Source organism: Perna viridis, chromosome 2 (genome assembly GCF_037379345.1).
Source record: "Perna viridis isolate PV_CMFRI_1.1 ecotype Kerala chromosome 2, ASM3737934v1, whole genome shotgun sequence".
NCBI classification, from domain to species: Eukaryota; Metazoa; Mollusca; class Bivalvia; order Mytilida; family Mytilidae; genus Perna; species Perna viridis.
The window spans coordinates 44,782,132-44,791,855 of record NC_142446.1 but is presented as its reverse complement, the minus strand read 5'-3'; positions in this window follow the sequence as shown (position 1 = coordinate 44,791,855).

Genomic DNA, 9,724 nt, shown 5'->3' with positions numbered 1-9,724 from the left:
AGAAAGAAATACTTCATTGAATAACTTTATTCTTATAACTTATACTTAATGAGGTAGACCTAAGGTAAGGGATATAACTCTTGAAATCAGTGATGTGTTTGTATCATATTCAAATTCACCAAAGCTTATCAAGCTTTCATTTGAAACGGAATAAAATCTTTTCAATTTACTTTGAAGCTTACATGAGATTGATGTAAAATGTTGAATAGAAATGTTTAGATGATTTGTAAGAGTTGTGTCCCTTACCCTAGGTCTACCTCTTTATATGATGAGAAGAATAAAAGATACGAGTCTACCGAAAAGTTGTAAACTTAATTTAAATACAATTTGATTTTCAGTGACTAATTTAATAGTTTTTTTTTGGAAAAAATGAAACCAAGTTCAGTTGAAATAGATAACTCAGCTATTGTACATTATACTTGATGGAATCTCATTATTGACAATCACAATATTTGTACCATGCCTTTTTTACTTCAATTGTCAGAAACTAGAATTGTTTGCATTTTTGGAATTTCAAATTTGTATGACGTTATTTAAGTAGAGTTTTTAGATATATTAGTGAAAGTTGGTAGGGAAAGAAGATGAAAATTATTTCAATGGTTATGAAATATTATCACGAATTATCTCCCTATTACTTGTAAGTGTTCGTAAGAATCAGGCAGAATAGGAAAAATCAGAAACATGCATGTCAAAACCCCACCAATCTGACAATGTAATCTTTCTTTACTTGAAAAGACCATTATTTGATCTCTACATTACTGGCTTTGCTAAACAATTTTACAATAGAATGTTAGAAAAATGAGGTTTTTGACAGAGTTATCTTCATTTTCAGTGCAGTTCAATGTTCAATGAAATTATAACTCAATGGTCCAGCATGGTATGGAAAATATTGTCTTTTTTCCTTGATTCTGATGGTGCAAAGAGTCAAATGACACTATCAAAATGATGGGTTTTTTCATACCACGTTTCACCCACTGCCTGATTTTTACAGGGACTGACACTTAATGATTTAAAAAAGGAGTGGCTAAATAAGTAGGTTAGTTGATTGTTTCTTAGGATATTTATCATAGATCTATGTTTATGTATATGTGCAAGTGTTTTTTTTTTGTTTTTTTGTTTTTGTTTTTTAATTAGGTGGCAAAATTATGGAATGCTCACAGAAATGTATCCCTGCCTCAACACAATGTTCCCGGTATATTATTATAACAACAATTTTAGGCTTGATATCTTCGAATTTTTAACATTGATAATTGGTGCTTGAGAGTTGATTCTTAGCCACCACTACATAAATGTAGATCAAATTAGATAAAGAAGATACAACATTCAGCAGTGGTAGAAGCATAGGTGTTATCTTTTAAAAATTCCAAAGCAGGAAATCTCTCTTTTAAACTTTTCTCAAAGCAGGAGATTTGCAGAGGTTATGTTTTCTTAACATGTTTTATGTTTACCAACAGTCCTTAATTAAACCTAAATCCATGTTCACTGCGACTCTTTCTTGTGACATTATGTAACCCTCCCCTGGAAGATGACACACTGCGAATCTTTTTTGTGACATTATGTAACCCTCCCCCTGGAAGATGACACACTGCGACTCTTTTTTGTGACATTATGTAACCCTCCCCCTGGAAGATGACACACTGCGACTCTTTCTTGTGACATTATGTAACCCTCCCCTGGAAGATGACAATGTTTTCCTATGTTACAATGATAGTAATGGTCTTTATCACAGGTTCAAGATTACGTAAGGTAGTAGACCTAGGGTAAGGGACACAACTCTTACAAATCATTGGAACGTTTGTATTTAGCATTTGACATCAATCTTATGTGTGGTCAAATGAAAGCTTGAGAGGCTTTGTTGAAATTGAATATGATACAAATATAACACTTGTTTCAAGAATTATGTCCTTTACCTCAGGTTTACCTCCTTAATTTGGACAAGAATTGAAGTAATTTATTATGATATTGAGCCAAAAATTCAAATGAGAATGGAGAATTTTCTGAATGTGGCTTAATCGCCCTCTTTGATATGGGCAAGCAAAAGGGATATCATTGATTTTTTTATGAAATATTGGGATTCTCCCACCAAAAGCTGGAGAGCTAACACCTATAGGTAAAAGTAAGTTTGTACTCACAGACTGCTGAAGTAAAAAATGACTGTCAAAATCTCAGGAATAGTCAAAATATTTAAAATTTAACATTCATGCAATCACGGATATAGGTTTTATCAATTTTGGGGCATGTTGAAAGTGGTCTGCTGGGTTTAACTTAGATAATTTCTAACACCACTGAGTGATGAGAACTAGTCTTTATCAGTAGTCCCTTTTTGAGACTTGAAGGTTAAAATAGAATGGATTTCAGTGTGAAAAAACAACTTAAAACAAGTTTTTAAAAAAATGAAAAAATATTTATGCTTTCGTAAGTTAGTGTCTTAAATTGCTATTTGTGCTTATCTCGTGCTAATGGAATCTATAAATTCTTGTTTCATATATCATCTATTATATTCTGTTCACAATTTACCTACAACCCTTTTATTACAATGGTATGGCACAAAAGCATTTTATTTTGGTGCTGCAATTTATTGTTGCTATTATTGTACAGAACTTACTTGAAAAATAGTATTTTTTATTAGTGAAAGATGTTTCCAACGTAGGTACATGTACATGTAGTTTCTGCCAAAATTGAATGTATTACCTAAAATAGTGACAAAGAAGTTTCATTCAAGATGAGTGTTTTAAAACCTTTATTATAACAATCAAAACCAGGTAGTTGATGTATCTTATGAAACTATCAACTTTGTTATCTTAAGATGTTGAATGTATTGTTAATGTTGGAAGTAGGATATGATCTTGATCAAAGTTATTGTGTTTTTTTTATTTTTTTCTTTTTTTCAGTGGAAGTTTACTCCACTTTATAATGGAAGCTTTTATCAATTAATAAGATTGGTTTTGTGTGGTCAAATCTTTTTTTTTTTTCACACCCCTGTTCAATGTGTATGTATGCATCTCGTTTTTGTTTGTCTATTTGTTTACATTTCTTTATGTTCAAAACTAAAACATGTACTGACAGAGCAACCATTTGCTCTGTCAAATCTTTTCTAATCCTTTGCAGCATTAGTTATGGGTCGTTTTTTATGAGAGCATTACATTTAATACTGATTGGAAGTTTTGGCAATTTTTTATTTTGAAAATTTGAATTTTTTGGAAAATTGACTTAGACATTGCCACTAAACAGAATAACATTAATTTGAATGTCTTGAGTGAATATCACATCTTGCCATATCTGGTTCACAGTGATGTTTTCTTGCTAGACTTCAAAACTGATGTTATTCTGTATATCTTGTTTTACTTCTATACATTATTATATCATTTATTCTGTATCTGCAGTATTTAATCAATGAATGGTGCTGAAGACTTCATTGCATTAACAAAGAGCATATTGATTGTGAGGCCTGCCAAAAGGGTTTAGGGCATGTATTTCTATATTTTAGTCTTTTCTATGTCAACTTAAATTATCATTTATTTTAAAATGTGTTTTAATGGGGATTTGGTCTCATTTCATATAACTTGGTAACAGCATTATTTTACTTTAGAAAAAATAATTGTCATTTGATATTTTTGAATATTAAGAACAGCTTTGGTTAATATTTAAATAGTAGTTTTTGTACAAATCTTGCACATTCTGTAATATGTGATGCACTGATGAAGGCTACACATTTTCATTTTTGTTGTAAAGTTGCTTTATGATTAGATGTATAATTATTCATTCCGATCTCTCTGGTCACATGAAAATTAAAGTTTTTTTGTTTTTTTGTTTTTTCTGCGTCATTTACAGTTATTTCCCTGAATTTTAAATTCTACAATGCATTTTATATAATTTATATCACCTAAGACCAATGGTTATATGTTAATTTCTATTGACTGTAGCATTATAAAAAAAATGAAAATGTTTGGGCTTTCTAACCATTATTACAATTTGCATGATTCTTAGATAGTGTGTTACTTTTTTCTTTAGTTTTCTGGTGATATTTTTTTATTGTTGTTCTTTTTTATTACATGTAAGGCTTGGGAATGGAAATCTGCTTCTTCTACACATCATTAATCACTTACTTATTCATGTATACAGCTGGTGTTTTATCATTGTCCATTACTTGGCTGAATTCTGATTGGAAGCAGAATATATATACATTGAAACCTGTCTAAACCAAACCTTGAATAATCTGAAAACCTGTCTAAACCAAACATTGAATAATCTGAAAACCTTTTAAACTGAACATTGAATAATTTTTTAAAAAAACCTGCCTAAATCAGACACTTTATACATCAGTTTAAATGTATTTTTAACCTGGCTTGGTAAACCGAACATGTGTCTAAATTAAACAAAGAGTGGGCTTCTGCTTATACCAGTTCCACTGAACAAGTTATGATATGTTTGATGGTATTGATATCCAGTGTATGGCCAAATTACATATTATTTATGATAGAAAATTTGTATGGGCATTGTCATTTTCCTTCCATTATTGTATATTTTCTGTATATATACAATACAGGGTATATTATTCATCTTCTAGTCTAGTCTAAATAAATCATTGAAAAATAACATAGCATTGCCTACCCAGAGTAAAAACAATATGAATTGATTTTGCAAGTTAATGCCATCAATCCTTGTGAAAATATTTCTTCATAAATAGAAACAATATATTACTGTTATGTGGTCAATTGTGATTAAATTTAGCTTTACTTGAACAATTAGATCTCTAAACAAGCTAGTTCTAGTGATATTTTTACATATATACTTTATTAATTATGACTGCTCTGCATATTAAATATCTATCTTGTTGTCATATACTGTGAAAGTACTATTGTTCGTGGGGTACCAATCTTTTCGTGGTTTTCGAGGGTAGAATTTGGTTCCCAACGAAAAGGAGATTTCTTTGAGGAGTATACTGGAAACCTTAATACCACAAATTCAAGAATCCACGAACTTGAGTTTCTTCCCTAATCCACGAAATAAAGTACTTCCACAGTATGCAGTAATTCTGTCAAAATCATACCTTTATTAAACTGAAAACCTGTCTGAACCAGACACTTTTTTAAAGTTCATACATATCAGTTTTTTTAACCATAGTAAATTGATCACCTGTCTTAAATAGACTAATTCTATAGTCAAAAAGTAGTTTGGTTTATACTTGTTATATGTTCTTATGATAAAATTTATTTTCAAGTAATCATTAATAAAAAAAATTGTAAAAAGACGGTGTGTTTATGCTAAAAATATCTTGGGTTTTTATGTGTTGTTGTTGTGATGTTTACTGTAAATTCATTTAGGGCAATTTTTAATGAAAATTAGGCAAATCTCATGTTCTTTGTTTTTTTTTGTTTTTTTGGTTTTTTTTTTGGGGGGGGGGGTTTGTTGGAAACTTAAAAAACATGCATCTCAACACACATAGATCTGAAAATAGATACAAATATGCCAACATTTCTATTAACAGATCTTTATTGAGATAACTCCTAGAAAATCTCTACAGTATTGCAGAAAAAAAGTTTTCAGTTAATGCAAAAAAAAAATGGCTTTTTGACAGATCTAGAGTTATTTGCCTAATAATTAAATGTTCCTTTACAGTACATTTCAACATTTACATATGTCCAAAATATTTCAAACATAGTTCTAAGTGAATAAATTGGTTTTGTGCTTTCCATGTTTCACTCACTGCTTAATTCTTAGCAGAGACAGACACCTTACTTCAAAGGTTTATATTTTTCCATGTTAAAGTTTTTGTCAGTTCCGGTTCAAAATGTAAATATTAGATTGAAATAAATCAAGTTTCATTTATTGTCTTAAGCAAAGATCCCTTTTTTTTTTAAGCTAAAGTATTTTTTTAAATATGAAATTAATCAAACCGAAATTGTATTTTGTATAATTTCATGTACTGCAAATGTAGTTGCTAATTTTGCTGTTTCAAAAATTATTAATTTTAATATTAAGAATCCTTTTCACTTCTACTTTTTTCACGGTTTACTGTCCAAGCTGAAAAATCTTTTCTTACAGCATTTTTAGAAAATCTTACTTCTCTTGGTTTTCTGTAAAATTGTGAGAAAGGGGAGATAATACAAATATATTCACTGCCCAGTCGGAACTTCTCAGCCTTTCTCATTACACAAAATTTGTATAGTGTTAATGGCAGAGTAGTTCTGATTGGTTCTCTACTTATATTCCTCTGTAATATGTGTTGATAATACTTTATATTAAAGTGTCTTATCAGCTGGTAAAAATAAGGTACAGATTTATTGTCACTGTTTGTTTATTATATTTTGTCACGTTTATTTTATTTGAATATTCAAATAAAACAATGTATACCAGAAGAAAAATTTTGTTTTTCATTTATGAGGTAATGGGACATCAGGGCCAACTATGACAGCTTTGACATGCTACTAGGTCATTTATACAATCTGACTAAAATGAACTGTTATATGCTACACTGCCATACACTCCCTTATGGAGTGTAAGGCAGTGTTGCATATCATAACAGCTGATTTTAATCAGATTGCTATATATACAACTTAACATTTATTATTACCCCCACTCAACAAGTGGGTGTATCACCTTGTCTATCTGTCCTTCTGTCTGTCCATCTGTGAAAATTTTTGTCACAAAAATCTTGGCTTCCACTGGACAGATTGACTTCAATGTATGTGGCATTATAAAGATGTTGTAATGAATTTTGATTTCTGTCCAATATTATCCTGTTATATGGGATTTTTCTATTTTTCACAATGAAGAATGACTCAGAAAATGATTGATTTTGAATTTGGCATTTAGCTTTGTATAGATGGAACATATGTTGTCTGATATCAACACTTAAAATGACCACTAAAATACAATACAATACAATGCAAAAGCTTTATTTAACATCAATGTTTTAAAACAATACAACATAAGCTCCTGTGAGCTTTTAAAATCGACATAGGGGTACATACACTATAATAAATAACATTTATATCACAAGTACAGTACGTGGCATCTATTTAGTTCTTTTCATGCAGCCATACATAAATCATCAGTCAACAAATAAGGCAAATAGTAGCAAATGCTAAATAAAATTAAAATGAAAGAGCAGCACTATAAATAGTCAACAATGTAAAAGCATATATAGCAGAGCAATGGCATAATCTGCCGTTCAACGAGTTTAGAAGATTCTTAAATTGAGTAAAAGAGGATTCTCTACCAAAATGGTCTGGCAGGTCATTCCAGGTTTTTGCAGCTAAATATTTAAAGGAATTTAACCCATACCTTGATATTCTGACGCTGGGTAGTTTTGCTGTGTTCTGATATCAGAAATTATATTTATTTTCCTTTATTTCAATTAGGTCATGTAGATTTACTGGGCTCTGTCTATTTATTATCTTGAAAGTTTCAGCTGCAATATTTCTAATTCTTCTTACTTTTAGTAATGGCATTTTCAACTTTAACAAAAACTCCTCATATGTGCTAGTAAAGTCGTTATAGATGTATTTATCACCATATAGAGAACCAATCAGAACTACTCTGCCATTAACACTATAAGGTACAATTGTCCTTTAAGAAGGGTGAGTATATTTTTTAGCATATTGTATCTGGTGAAGCTCTCATCACCTTTTCTGCGGTGCTTTAAAGCCTATGTTGTGCCATTGTTACTCTGTGACCGCGTGGCCTAATTGATAAGGCGTCTGACTTCGGATTAGAAGATTGCGAGTTCGGGTCTCGTCGTGGTCGGATACTTTTTCTTGTGTAAAGATTTCATGGCATAAGTAATATTAGAGAAATCGCGGATCGTGTGTATGGCCATTAACTTGAATTACCGTCCGGTGGTAACTCTTGCCAATTCCGTTAACTGTCCAGGCAGATACCGAACACAAGTTTTATTTTTAAAACTGACAGACAATCGAACGCGTGTCCTGCACTGCAATTATATGCTGTTGGGTTTGTTTTTTTTTTATATAGAGTAGGAGACTTTCCACTTCTTTCAAACACGTCCTTGTCAATAATATTTCAAATGTACCGACCGATACGTATTTGAACAGATATTCAACTTAAACAGTTCGGATACCGAATTCCAACGTAATCCGTTATAGATATGAAGTAGAATTGTTGACCTAACTTAGTGTATCATCCAGAACAATGTCAATCGCTGACAAAGAAATAAATTCAGGTCAGTATAAGAATAAACATTAACAGCTGCAGAACCGAACTGACCAGTATGCAATGCAGGTGCAAAAATTATAGTTAAGAATTACCGTTAATTGATGTGATGTAATAAACTGGGAAGGTTAAAAATTTACCACTCTCTTATTTTGTGGAATTTTAATTATTGTCCTGTCACTTGGCACATTTTATCAGGGTTGGCTTTCATCTGATTCACTACAAATTAATCTATCAATTTTAAGCCATCGGACTCCAATTTTGTTTTGACTTCATCGAGCATCCAGCATAAGAAAGTGTATTGTCATCAGGGTATTTGCAGAGAGGAATCCTGAATGAAATAGAAAATGTCATTTAGAAAATATTGAATAACACCGGTCCTAGAATTGACCCTTGTGGCACCTTTTTATACATTTTCTCCCAATTACTAAATGAGGATCCTAGTTTTACATACTGCTTTTTTGTTTGATACATAATCTTGGAGAAGATTAAGAACTTCATCTGTAACACCATGTGATTGTATTTTATTTAGCAAAAGATTATGTGGAAGGCAATCAAATGCTTTGCTTAAAACCATTAAAATTGCAGCTATCAATTTAATTTATTATCATCCAATGTTTTTTTTTTTTTTTCAGTCTTCCACTATTTTCAATAATGCGGTTTGACAACCATTGCCAGCCCGAAAAGCTGTCATATAATGCTATCACAAGTTATGAGAGGTCAAAAGGTCTACCCTACTGATGTGGGGATTATGGATCAGTTGGAAAACCAATGCCGCTGTTATAAAAGATAAACAGAACAGTCGTTTTTCGCATATATCTCCAAAACCGTTAGGTTAGCCAAATTATGACTGATTGAAAGTGTTCGGCATGAGTTGATCTGTCTGTGGTCAAATTATTGTTTGACTTTGTTAAGCAATGTTGGAGCCCTTTTTTGCTATTGCCATCACATAGCGTCCATCGTCATCATCAGTGGTTGTTAACAAAATTTCAAAACTCTTCTCCTCTGAAACTACTTGACTAATTGGAACCAAACTTGATATGAATGTTTATTGGGGTACTGTGTATAGAACTGTTGTGGTGATTTTTTGATCCATTGGAAAACATGGCCGCCTATACCAAAGATAGAACAAAGGGGCCAGACAGAAGTTTTTCGTGTATATCTCAAAATCGTTAGGTTTAGCCAAATTTTGACATAGTTCAAGTGTTCAGCTTGATGAGATCTATCAATGATCAAATTTTTGTGTTTATGTGTTAGGCCATGTTGGGATTACTGCAATGTTTTTTTCACAATTTTCAATGTTATATCTTTCATAAATCTTCTCCTCTAACATTACTAGACCAAATTTTCGAGTAAAAATTAATCTGTTCAGCCATATTGGAGTTATTGTTCTTTTTCAACTTTTTTTGCTATTTTAATCGTTATTTGCTTGAGCGTTAGGAATTCTTATCCAAGTAAAAAATGTGGGTGCTTTACAAAAACAGAATGCAGAATGTTGCTTATCGAACAAAAGTCTTTTCTTCTGACACTACTTGATCAATTAGAACCA